Source organism: Anas acuta, chromosome Z, assembly GCF_963932015.1.
Source record: "Anas acuta chromosome Z, bAnaAcu1.1, whole genome shotgun sequence".
Lineage (NCBI taxonomy): Eukaryota > Metazoa > Chordata > Aves > Anseriformes > Anatidae > Anas > Anas acuta.
Genome location: NC_089017.1, coordinates 68658659 through 68672719, shown reverse-complemented (window position 1 = coordinate 68672719; position 14061 = coordinate 68658659). Strand labels below are relative to the sequence as shown.

The window sequence follows — 14061 nt, the reverse complement described above, 5'->3', positions numbered from 1 at the left end:
AGAGCATTTTAAATTTTTCATTATTATTATTATTATTTTTAATCCAGTCTCTCACTTTATGTATATATCTAGTCAAAACAGCTCTCTTTTAGCAACCCATCTCAAGGTCCTGACTTCTTATAGCTCAGAAAGACTACATTATGGTTGACCTTGCCAGGTACCCTCTTCAGGATGACACTTATTAGGCAGGGAGTTATTTGAAATTGTAGTAGCTGATCTGTATTCACTCAGCAGTGGATTCCAACCACAGATACTGGTGCTGGTATGAAGGAATCAGAGCAGTCTCATGCTCAACACCCTGCCTGGCAGAGGCAGCCTCCAGGTGTTCAGTGGATAGTTGCAGACTGCAAGGTAACAAACCTACACACCTCTCCTGCCTAGTCCCTGGACAGACAGATGACATAATGCATGACTCGTGATCCAAATGCATCAGAGCATCCATCCCTTCCACATCTGCCAAGCTATTTTATACCTACTCATTTTCCTTTCTGGCCAAATCACCACAATGTGTAACTTCCTGAAGAAGTGGAAGAAGTGTGTCAATGTTACAAGTTCTTCGATAGCAGACTAGACATTTGAGCAAGCACCAGGGTCTTTTTGTTGTCAGAGGGGCTAATTTGATTTGATTTGATTGTTTTCCAGCTAGGTTGTGAGACCAATATACAAAGGCAGCAAAACAGAATAGATAGTGGCAGGAAAAGAAAAAAAAAAAAAAAAAAAAAAAGGGCACATGCTGAGGGCTGAGTTTATGGAGCTAAACACGTTTGGCTGGAAAAGAAAGACCTTAATAAACTGGTGTTTATTGCACATCAGTGTGTGCAGCATGAATGCTTATAAACACATACAAGAACTATTCTGTCCCCTGGAAAGCATATGAAATCCAGGTGAGATATCTGATTTATTTATTTATTTATTTATTTTTGTTAACCAAGATTAAACTTCAGTTCTTTTTCACCATCAAACACTGAATCAAGTCTTGATCCCACTGAATCTGTAAAAGCTGTGCCATTAAATTCAAGACAATCAAAGATCTGTCAAATTCCATCAAAAAAAAACTTCAACAGTAGGGGGAAAGTTGTTATGAGAAATCTCTGGCAGCATAACTTCTCTAGAACATGAAAGAGTTGACATCAAAAGGTCCAGCATATATCTTGAAACATGGACACCCACAGTTTTCAGTTTGCAATTTATTTTTGGTTCTGTTTCATTTTAGAGCTGTAAGAGTGACCAAGATGGGAGCTGAGACTTCAGCAGCAGAATGAAGATTTCTAAAAAAATAAAAACTTTACATTAATACTGCAATTTGAAGAAGATTGAACACCTGCATTACTTACTACTTAACTTGAGCAAGCTGGAAATGAAAGCAAAACTCAAGGAGTGTTTGACTTGATTTCACCCAATGCTGTATAGTACATAGAGCTAGGCTGCCTGACCATGGTTGCATTACACTTTCACAAAGCACAGGCCATCTTCTATAAATTTGTATAACTCTACTGGCTGCACCACGCTCAGCTATTATCAAAGGATCAACATTGTAAACTTTAATTCTTGTATAGATGGAAAGAAGGGGGAAATTAATGTTGTTTTGAAGGTACTTGCCCAGCTTAGTTGCCTTCTCAGAGGATACACCTAAGACAAACATTCAGTAAAGTGATTAAAAGATCAGCAAATGAAACTAACTGAAACTCCCCTCCTATTTGCACAGGATGTCAAACCACACGCATATTCCAAGGGCAAAAGTAGAGAATAGGAGAGCTAAGAGGGCTCCTGACACACTGATAAGAACAGCAGCTCTGCAGTATACGACGGGTCTGGAGAAGTGAAGGTTTGTATATATGTGAGCACATGTACATGAGCACAGACCCCTGAACTGGCTGTGAGGACCCTATCTTCTAGTAAGCACGTACAGAAAATGGAAAAGAAACAGTGACAAAGCCTCATTCCTACAACACTCTTCAACAACTCCTGATGCTCATACTTACACCACTTCATTCCCTTCTTTCTCCACCCCACTTTTGTTTATCAACTGCCTTCTGCCCTTTCCCTCACTGAAAGTCCAGCTATATCTACAGTAACTCACATTTGTTGTATATGGATGCATTGTGCACACATCACATGTGAATTTTTGTGTGACTTTCAAGATAACAGCTACACCCTCCCAGCACCCCAGCATTTCTTTGCAAGCTGTTACTGCTTGACTGTTCAGCTACTGTTTACAGCAAACTGATAAACAGGGCATGAACTCTTTCTGCTACATTAAGGCAGAGGGAGAGAGAAGTTCTGAAAATTAGTTTCTAATTTCCATCTGTCACTCACCTGAACTGAAGTATTTCAATTACCTCCTGCACTCCACAATTCATCAGCAAAACCTTCCAGCAGCAGAATTGTTTGAAGGCTTAAAAGCAAATCATTTTTAGAAGTATCAATCCTGAATCACTGATGATTTGACTGAAACTTGTAGTGTCTCACTAAGGCTATTCATATCTGTTCAGACTTAAAACACATGCAGTGTTGCAATTACTACCAAGAATGCCTTAATCAATTCTTGCATGTAATCCCAGTTTATACTTCTGACATAATGCAGTTACTGAGGAAACATCAGTTTCCTCTTGCTGTCATCATCACATGAAGTCCAAACGAAGCTATAAGACACAAAAATAAATGAGGATTGGGAAGACCAGTAAAGGAAGGAACGTCAACTGGATGTGCAAGCAAGGTCAAAGAACACCATGTTCCTCTGGAAGCCAAGCTGGGGACCAGCCTGAAAAGAATCTGACTCCTGACAGTCAGGGTGTCAGAGGCTTTATTACTGAATACACACACATAAACAAAACCCAGAACAGTTGTGTGGCTTGGACAGTCACACCAAACCAGTCACAGAAAGCAGAAGAAGCTTGCAGGTATGGAATTACAAAGTTTACACTTTGTAATCCTGAGGAGACAAAGGTTTTTGTTTGTTTGCCTTTTTTTTTTTTTTTTTTTTTTTGGTGGCAGAGAGGATGGAGGAGCTGGTAAGGCATAAAGCACCAAGTAAAGGAAATGCCCTGGGCCAAGGTCTAGGATGATGTGGGTATCCTGACCTCACATCACCCCTCTTTCTCTCTGACCACGGAGCCAATCAGTGCCAGTGAAAACACACTTCAGTGTTGACAACACCTCCAACAAGGCAGAGTGCAAAATCTCAAAATGTGCTTTTCTGTCCTGTGGTTTGATATGAGCTGTACTCTAAACTTGCATGGTGCTCTCTCTGCTCTCATTAGCATACCATTTACTGCCTGACTCACCTCTCCTTCACAAAACACTGTAGATTTTGCTCCTGTCCTTCTGTTTTCCTTGTTGAATACTTTATTATAAACACTTTCCCCTTTTCCCTTTTGTTTATTACCTGCATCATTGACTGGTTTCTGCTGAAGATCACACAACTAAATGAAACTCTACAAGCATAAATACTTAGTATTTTGCTATGGCTACCTATCCCTGTCTTAAACAATAAGTAAGAGGAATGGGAGTTTTAAGATAATTATTCTCACTTGTAATGTAGGACTTTTTAAAAGTCTTTCTACCTCACATCATTGCAAGTAACTAGCATGATCTGCATGCACTCCATGGTAAAATTCAGTGTGAAACATAGTCCCCTAAACCAGGGCAAACTTCCTGGAATCAGGAACTACTGTGTTCTGAAAAAAAATTTAGGAGCTAGACAAGTAAATATCAAAAGAATCACGAAAAGTTGCTTCGACTCAATGAACCTTTTCTTTTTTTTTTTTTTTTTTTAATGATTACATCTTTCAAAGTCATCTTGTCTTTGGAATTTATGTTGCTCACACTTAAAAGTATATTTTCCTGCCCAGTAAAAGCAATAATGCAGCCAAACATTAACTTTTTTGAACTCTATGTGAAGTCATTTAATTGAGTTCAGCTAAGAACTCCATGATTACTTAGGACCAGATTAAGTCATGTTTAAGGGCTGTGAGATGCATTCATCCAACCAAGTCACTGACAGCAGCAATAGCAATCACAACTGTATAAATGAAGATGGGGGAGGAATACCTCTAAAGATAAAAGAAGACTTATCATTATAAAAAGACGGCAACATTGATAATGTAAGAAAGTACATGTATTATGAAGATGTTTGTTTTCCAGGAAGACATGATTGAGGGAAGACAGAGTTATATGCTAACCAGAGTAAGTTCTGGTAATCAAATGAAGGCTTGCAAAAAAAAAAAAAAAAAAAATCAAATTCCAAATTTAGTCAGAAATTTCCTTTCTGATAATGCCAAACTGCAGCCCACAGTTCAGTTAAAAACATCTGTCACTGAGGGCACTGACATTACAAACAAACATCTTCATATCCTGCCAGGAGTGCAGCAACATATAATTCCATCACTTGGCACAAGCACTTTTAAGCAGGAATCTCACAGAGCACAGCTCAGCAGCTTAAGTTAAATTAATGATAATATATATAATAAATAATGATAATGATAATGCCTTGATGGTGGCACAGATGATTAATACAAATTTCAAAGTCATACGTTGAAGGAACAGCATACACCACCTTTTGTCCTGACTCCAGATAACCAGGAAATGTAATAACATCCACCTCTAAGTTAACTTTGTCTAACCTGAGACAGAATACAGTTTACATCAAATATTAGTTAACACTATTGATGTTAATTACTTTCAAACAACATTCATTGTTTGACAATAATTATGATTTTTCTGATTGCAGACAGAATTCTTCTGGGGCTGCTGGGCTGAAAGTCATTGCAGGGTGAGCTCCTTCTTGAAATGGATTAGTTGATCTTAAAAGAGCTGTGTTTTTCCTTTGAACACCCTTGTGGTGTTGATTCCAAAGACATGAACATTAGGTTGGATAAACAACTACAGACTAATTGCAAAGCTTTATAGACTGGAAAAGTCACTGACAGTCAGTAGACTGTCAGGAGAGGAAGTGCAGATCTATTGGTATTGAAAAAATGTCAGCAAGTTCATTTACCATTTCCTTGACCCATATCTTCATATTTAGCGAATAAAGCCAACCGGAGCAAAGAAAGGTCAACAATGTTTACTCATTTTTTGGGGTTCCATGTAGGACCTCTTCCTACTATTCTTTGTTTATCCCAACATTAATCTTTCTTCACACAAGTTGCTTACTGATGACTCGTGGTGAAAGGAAACAACGTCTGATGTTACTCCTAGGCAATGAGAGTGTTACAGGTTAGGAAAAAAAAAAAAGAGCATCACAAACTTTTAGATGAAGAGCTGTTACACTGAGGCAGGAAAAATCTGTCTTTGGTGTTTCCATTTCTGTATGGACAACCACAGTGACTTGCGAGGAACAGAAGTAATATTAAATAAATGCAATGAATCCTATTTATACAACTGCTACTCTGTTGAACACCAGCTGCTTGCCCTCACTTCTTTTAAGAGAACTGAAAAATCTGAAGAAAAGAACAGGCAAGCTGAAAGTCAGCTCAGTGTAGGGGCTTGAGGACATACTTTTAGTTAATAACTCCACCATTTGGTTTCAAAATTGAAATCACTTTTTTTCTTAATTTTTTTTTTAAACAAAACAAAAAAACTACATACCATAAAGATATAGCACAAAGCAAACAAAATATTTCTTTCTATCTTCAGATATATATATATATATATACACATTTCATTCTATCTGAAATTACACCACATTTTCTTCATGTTAGCAATGAAAAAAAGCCAAAAACAGCTTATGTTTTCAGTCACCCCAAAACAATTTCCTCCATGGTTCCCTGCTCCCCTACTTTACCTCTTATGTCCACCATACATCCACAAACCGAAGAAAATCTCTGTAAAAATCCACTTGATGAAAAGAAATATGTACACAAGCAGAATTATGGTGGTAGGGTTCATTGACTGCATCCTTAATCTCTTTTTGTTCCTTCAAGCCACAACCCTTCTCTTATTCTAGTTAAGTACTGGTAAGTACAAAAGTAGTATTGTCTCTACCAAACTGAAGACAGTTGCATAAAATTGAGAAAAAGATAAATCCTCACATGCTTCTTTGGAAATAAACGAAGAAATAAAAACAAACAAACAAACAAACAAAAACCAAACCAACCAAACAACCCAAACCCAACACTACTGCAACTCAAAGTGGTTGTTCATTTTATTTTTGCAAATTAATTTAAAAGAAAACAAAACCTCCAAAAATCAGTTGTTTTTTTTTTTGTTTGTTTGTTTGTTTTGTGTTTTTTTTTTTTTTTTTTTTTTTTTTTCCTGTACATTGTATTTCTTCTCACTGTTTTGGGTCAAAACTTTTCCATTGCAAGTAATTTTTGGCAGAATTCTGTGTTCCAGAATTTTATTTTGCTATGGAAACTGCCTGCATAAGAGAAGCAAAGTCATAAACCAGCCAGTTCTAGTCACAATTTCCTCCGCTTTTGTACAAATCATACAAGTGAATGATTGGCATGTAGTCTTTGAACAGCTTCTCTTGGAGGATCTTTTCCTGTAGCAAAGACAGAAGTTTTCCTGCTGAACACCTGCCAATTATGTTCTGCACCTACCTTGCATAATAAGCTGTTAGCTGATGCAAGCTGCATGCAGTCCAGCTCCAATACTCTCTAGGTGAGCAGAACTCAGTGACAGTCCATGGGTGGTTGGCCAGGTGCTGTTGTGCTTACATGAACTACATATTCCCTAGGAGGGGGTGGCATGACAGGTTGATGTGGCATTATGCTATCTCTGCATTGTCATTACAGTTTCCATGTAAAGTCCAAGTTGAGTTGCACCAAGCCACTCACTGTCTTTCCTTTCAGTTGCCTCTGTCCTTATCTAACATCACATACTTGAATATTTCCAAGTTGTTTCTCAGATTCGTGGGCTTGCACAAGAGCAGAAGCAAATGTATTTGGCACCCCCACATAAACAATGTCCTCTCTCTATTCACTGCTGCAGTGGTGCCTGAAATGATGATATACCAATGATTTTCTTGATGTGATTTTGTCAGTCTCATCGTAGCAATGTGGTTGCAGTGCACAACCCCATGACCTGCCTCTAGTTTTCCCAATACCACAGGCTGCTACAAAAGGCTGACCTCTGTTCTGTTCCTGTCTCAATAAAAGTTTCAGGCATCTGGATATTTCTTGAGTGGTATTTAATTTTACTGGTATTTTATTTGTTGAAAGACATTACCTGCTCCTAATGGTTTTCATGACTGACAAATTGTGGTATATCATCTCATGTCTTTCCAAATAACATTCTCTGTATTCTCAAGATAACAGAGATTAATTTGCCTAAGTGATGCAAGGATGTGAAACCTCTGTAGGTTTCTGGCTTACATTTGCACAAGGGAGACCTGAAATTCCCTTGACTCAGCCTAGTGTTAGAAACATACCACTGGAGACTGGTGTCTTCTGACTGACCTTGTCCTGCTGTTGAGAAACATACCAGCTATCACCGTATAGTTCACTGGGTGAATCCCTTTCTATTAACAGCTTAAATATCAAAATACCCCACTTGCAATGGTGATCCACCATCAGGTTTTCACACCCATTTCCTTAAGATCTGTTCCACTTTCAGCTTGGTAGGTTACAGCCAACAATTCTGCAGCCTATTAAAGATTTTGAGCTACCTGATGTATCTCTAAGTCACACTGAGTGTAAACACTCCTGCTTGACCCACACATCTATCTTCCCTCCAGCGTTGATGCTCGTAAGACACCTCCCCACTGCTTCACGAGGAGCACAGTAGTGCTCAGAGCTGCCAGTAAACATGGTCCTTACAAAGACACAAATGGCATCAGGGGTCACGTTTCATTCTATTAGGGCAATAGTATCACATCCCTGCAGTATGTAGGCTGTCCTCCTTTGCTTACCCTCAGGTCTGCTTGCTGAAGCTGGCGTGGTGATTTCTCAGCACAGCTAAGGCCAGTCTGACAAGTGGTAAAGATTTTTAGAATATATGAAATTGAGTATGTACAGAAGGTCTGCTCTGTGAGAGGGTGAGATTCCTGCAGGAGGCTGTGTAAACAGTTCTTCTGACTTCATTTACCCACATACAGTATTGCCATCAGAACTGCATTATTCTTACAGGTTACTGAATGTTTCATTGGTATTGTAAGCAAGCTTCTAGCACAAAGGAGTGTGATTTAGATGCTACAGGGAAGAAAATACACAGTTTTATGATGACTTTTCATTCTTCCAGCACTTTTCCTTTCTCCTTTAAATTGTTCTCATGGGATTCTCCAGAAATCCCAGCTGTGTTTTGCAAAATATATTTTTCAAGTTTCTCGCCGAGTGTCTCAGTCAATTTAAAAACAAATAGCTAATACAAACTGACTTGCTTTTCAGTTCATGAGTTGTTAACCCTCCCATGCACAATGAATGGAAGAAGTAGAAAAATAAGTTACTGTATAACAGACTCCAGTAATTACTCAGCAAATACAATAAATTATTGTATGTGGGGAAATTAAATGTACTTCATCTTGTTTCCAGTGAGTATTTTACAAGCGTGGGTGATAGAAGCATGCAGCAGAATATAAATGTGATACAACTGCCTTTTTCAGTATGTGTGTTTCCATCAAAGTTGGATTTTTTTCCTCCTCCTCTTCTTTTGATTGATTTAAACTGATGGATTGTGAAGCAGGATTCTGAACTCACTGGTGCCTCATCAAAGCAGAAAAAAAAAAGAGGCATGAGAAACATCTATGAAAATGCACATTGAAATCTCATGTTCCTGTTTGAGTTACTGAAGAGGCAGCTACTTCAGGGGGGTGAGACCCCAAGCTTCTCTAGAAACCCATTAGCTTTGACAAACTCCAAGCAGGCACTGAAGTTAGCTCAGATGAATCTGTATGTAGAGGACATTAGGCATGAGATTCAGATATGTTGAGACTTGTACAAAATCTGTCCTCAGAGAGGATTAGGAATGAGGTTCAGTTTTGCAATTGTGCAGAGCTCAGCACTACTTTTAAAATCAGTGTGAGTCTTGAAACTGAAATAGTGGACTTGGCTTGACAGTCAGTGTCTCATGGATATTTACTGTTTTTACCCCATGAATTCAGCAAACTCTTTATCATCAATAAGAGACATTCACTTTAAATGTTACTATTCCACTTTTTTGAGCAAAGAATCAGCCCTTCACTTAGGAGAGTGTAACAAAGAGAAAATGAAAATCAAAGGAAGGGCATATCTTAAAGACTATTTAAACAACTAGATTAAATGGATTGAAGAGATGTGGTAACACAACCACCCTATCTTATCGCGAATAAAAGTGACACCATTAAAAAAGAAAAGAAGAAACCTTACTCTAAATACAAAGAATGGCCAAATCCATGAATGACTTTAAACCAAGATCTTGCACATACAAACCTGTTAGTTGGCAACAAGCAGTATACCTTTACATTCTTCCAGGTCCTTAGATCCCTAGGGGATGTGTTAAATCAATGATTAGCACATCTGTGTACATGGATCTGCCTTGGAGCTGATTCTAGTTGTGGCTAAGATATGAGGATAACGCAGCATGAAGCTTTCAGAAAAATGGATCAAAATACTATCCTTATACATGTAAGCCCATTCTGTTCCCACTCTGCTGCCTGTGCCACCCCTCTCCAACTAATTATATCCTCATGCACTCGTGTGTGATTTTCAATATAATTAGAAAGATGGCAGCTACAAAAGACAAACCAGACATTGTAACAGGATGGCTTATAAATAATGCAAATAAAAGCATGTGCACCCACCTAGGGAAGGGAAGTTACTCTGTATTTCAAGAGGATGGACAGACTACAATATTTAGGAAAAAAGATCATGACAACAAAGATTACCACTTGCATACCACGGCTACCCTCCATTCCCCACAGCAGTGGAATTGCCTATGAGTATTTCAGGTAATCAAGGGAAAGACAAGCGGAGAAGCCTAAATTTACACTCTTCACTCAGGACTTAACGTGAGAGGGCCAGGGAGAGATCCAGGCAGTGATCCTAAGGAGTTCTGACTACTAACAGCACAGGAAGGGTGTTTAGTTCTATTTTGGCAATGCATAGGTAGGGTACAGACTGCCAAAAGAACAGATATCCCCAAAAAACGGAGGAATGGGTGAATGCTGACATCCAATCTAACAAACAAATGATTGCTCAGAGTATCTACTGATTGTCACCTCTGTTTTTCATCCCTAGTTTATGTCATCGAGTAGGCACTAGTGGTAATGTGACTTTAACAAAAGCATGGGATCTTCAGAATCAGTGCATGCATAGCAACAACAGTGCCACTCAGACTGCTATCTCAGCTGCTGCCATGCAAGCGTTTCTGAAAAGCACCGCTGAAGAGCAAGTTTTCACCCTGGATATGCAAAAAACAGCAAATGGTGCCTAAATAGGTATGAGTAAGGGAAACATAAATTAGTTGTAACACCAATTTCACACAGTAGTAGCAATAAACACGTTGGTCTTTCAGTTTATATTTATGCCCTATCCAAGTATCTACCTAATAAAAACACCAAAAGCTTTGGGTGTTCCCTAGAGAACTGGGTTTTCAGATGTGATGTCTGCACATTGTCTTTTCTATCTGTGACCAGTTAATTTTTATTTATTCTTTTTTTTTTTTTTTAAATTCACTCAGCAGCCCAAGAAATCATGGCCCATTAATAGTACCACTGTAAATCTGCAGAACTCAGTCTGACATCAAGACAGGGTATCAGAAAACACTGGATTTCCTCCAAAGCTTAAAAATTCAAAGCAGAGTATCACAGACCCCCATTTAGACCCACAACAGACATTATGTGGCAACTTCTGGAGAATAAGCTCTGGGCTGCCAGTGAAGTTAACAGAGCAAATCTGAATCTGATTAATTCAAATGGGATTTTCACCCAGAAAAGAATAGCTATAAACAAGCAAGGGACCAAAAGCAAGCAAAGGCTTCTACATAAAGACTTTTTACCATGCCTTGTAGTGGCAGAACAAGAGGCCATGGTTTTAAATTGAAACAAGGTGGATCTTGACTGGATATAAAGCTGGACAATTGCTGAAGGATTCAAAGTCAGGTTGGACAGGGCTTTGTGCAACCTGAGCTAGTGAAAGATTTCCATGTTTGGGGCAACTGGATTAGACGATCTTTAAATCTGTTCTCTCCAATCCAAGCCATTCTATGAATCTGTGATTTAAGCAATAGTAAGTAAGGGGGTTTTCACTTCCTATGGAACAACCATTTGATTTTCAGCCACTCAGATCACACAGTCGATTTCAGTAAGCTTGTTTGAAAACTTACACAGAACTGACCGTGTATCACAGACTTCTTTGGCAGAAACCAGAAGAAAGAGAAGAAAGAGGCCAACAAGGGCTTCTGTCATTGGAACCAACCTTGTCTGACCTTCATTTTCAGCAGTGAAGGGGAAAAATAATCTCAGCAACGAAGGGGAAAAATAATCTCAAAGGCATATTTTTTGGGAGATCTTAAGAAAATAAAAAAAATATTTCTTTGTTTTCCCACAGAAAGAGCAATAGAAGCCTTTAGAAGTGGTTTGCATTTTCTACCCCTTTTTAAAAGTTAAACTATGTCTGGACTTTTGCTGATATACCTACTGATATACCTATTTAGCTAAGATTCCATCAGGAATTTCAGATCCTTTATGGATGAGTCACCAACTTCAAAAAGTTAGTCTTTTGGTACCAATTCAACCAGCACAAGATGTTGTTGGAGTATTTTCTGTAGACAAGCATTAGTGGATTAATTAAAAAACAAAACAAACAAAACTAACAACAACAACAAAAAAACTCTTTTGTGCATTAACGATATGTAGCTGTTTTTCGTTAGGTCAGCTTAAACACCTTGAATGCCCAGTTCTATGATTAAATGACAATCCCACAATGAAATCTCAATCAAAATGATATTCAGAATAGATTCAGTTGAACAGAATTGGACAAACACACTTCTTCCATGCTGTTGTATTATCTGCAGAGCAGTGGCTGCAGACAGTATTAAGAGGAAAATTAGAGCACTATGAAGTGGGCTAATCAGTTCAACTTACTATCTGATGAAATAACAATTACAGAAACGTTTTTAAATTAAAAAAAAAAATCCTTCAAAGCAACAAAGTGTATCTAGACTTCTACCTTTGAACAATGAGGAAAAGAAAAGTAAGAAAAGAAATGAAAAAAATTACATGATTATCAAAACTGTCAGAGAAAAGGAAGATATAATATTAAAAGAACAAAACAAAACTGGCAGCTAGGATCCAACTGATAATCCAAAAATCTCCTTCTGCTGCTGAACTTTCTCAATTCAGTGAAAATACATCCAATTACTACAAGAGGCCCACCAAAAGGTTCTGTAACTGAGCAGAGGTTGTTGCACGCATAAGGAATTATGGGTACAGCTCCCCACCAGTTCTTTCTCTCCTCTGCTGTCTCATGAAGCAGGAAGAAAAAACGTGGTCTTTGGTGTTTTTAACCTGTTTCAATGCACACAATAACAATGGGCACAATTTTTGCCCAGTTAAGTAAGCACATTCTGAAACAAGCTCACACCCACCACCAAAGGAGAAACAGCACTGATTATCATTCTGATTTAAAAAAATGTGGTTTAGCAGGTTTTTCATCATCACTGTTTTTCCACTCAGGATGGGCATAGCGTACTACTGAAATATGCCATGAAAGCTGAAAAGGAGAGGAAGGAATATAAGTAAATAAAGGGAGGTAGCAGGAATTTGTTGTCATGGCTCCCAGTACTTGACAGATCCCCAGCTGATGTAAATTTTGTCCTTTTCTTCCCGGGTCAAATCTCCTAATCAGGTTCTTGTCCTGTACAGTACCTTCAAACTTATCTAGAGATAAATGCAGGAAAGGTGCAGGCTTTCAGAGCTCCCTCTTTTCTATTTTTAGAAATAGCCAAAAATATCGCACATGAAAGGAATGGAATGACTTTAAAGAAAGAGGGAGCTCCACAGGAATGTCCTCAGACTAAACTGAACCTTCAAGTTCAGTGGCTGAGAGCAGCCACACAGAGCAGCCTCTGGCTTAGAAGTAACCCATCCTGGAGTAACTCCCATGGGAGCATCTATCCCAGCTCAAGCACAAGAGCACGTTGTACAAACTGTAAAATGCTAGAAACAAACGAACAAGCAGACAGGCAGCCTTCCTTTTGCCCAGGTAGAAACACAGGCAGAAATCTGAGCTTGGAGCTATGAATGCCTCCTTTTCCTCACCATACTCATCTCACTTCCAGCAGGGACAACGCCGCCTGAAGTCCCCGCTCTGCCCCTGGGGGCTTCACGCATCCACTCCCAGAAAGCCTGCGATGAGCACGTTATGCTGCTGTGCTTACCAATATATTTCTTAAAAACTCACCCGGAGGCACCACGAGAACTATTGTATAACCTCACACACCAGCTATCAAACCTCGCCTCGCCACCTGCAAGCTTTAAACGACACCCAACCCAAACCCCGCCACCTTTTCCCTTTTGCACCACTCAGGTTTTCCACACACTCAGACAGACTCGGGACCGGCTTTCCCCAAACGCCGCGGCATTTTCACATCGCAGCGCCGCAGCCTATTTTCCCGCACCCAAGTCAACACGGCAGCACGCAGCTTTACCCCCAAACTACCCAACACACAACTCCGTCGCTCTGCGGGAGAGGGGACGTAGTAGCGGCGACATGGCGCGACACGGTGCGATATGGCGCGATATGGTGCCCGCCTGCGCTCACAACCCGACGGCTCCCCGGGGACGAGATGCGGGGCTCCGACCCCCCTCCGGGAGTGACCCCCACATTGTGCCCAAGGGGGGCAGCGGGGTCGGGGGGGGATGCGGGAGTCCCGGGGGACCCCAGCCGGTGACAAGTGGGGGGGAAAGGGGGAAGCGGGGGAAACCTCCCTTCCCAGCGGGGAGGATGCGGGGTGGTGGGTCTCCCCTCCCGGCAGGGGGGTTTCTGCGGGGAACCGGCGGCGGGGCAAGGGCAAGGGGAAGCCCGGAGACCTGCTGCTGGAATCGCGCCTCTCCATAAAGCACCCGCGGTCCGCAACGGCGCCTTCTGCGAGCACGCTCCTGGCCCCGAGCCCGTTACACCTCCTCCTCCTCTTCCTCCT

At 40.1% G+C, this 14061-nt stretch overlaps 1 protein-coding gene across 2 annotated transcripts in view; it reads right to left on the bottom strand.

The window, feature by feature from the left end:
- PLPPR1 (phospholipid phosphatase related 1) overlaps positions 1–14061 on the bottom strand; it is a 129555-nt gene that overhangs the window by 114800 nt on the left and 694 nt on the right. Inside the window, exon 1 of one of the 2 annotated variants that reach the window (XM_068667037.1) lies at positions 13952–14053. The exons of the other annotated variant lie outside the window; for it this stretch is intronic. The gene's annotated coding sequence lies outside the window, so the exon portion shown is untranslated. Of the gene's footprint in view, positions 1–13951; positions 14054–14061 lie in introns of those variants that run through there. 2 annotated transcript variants of the gene reach the window in all.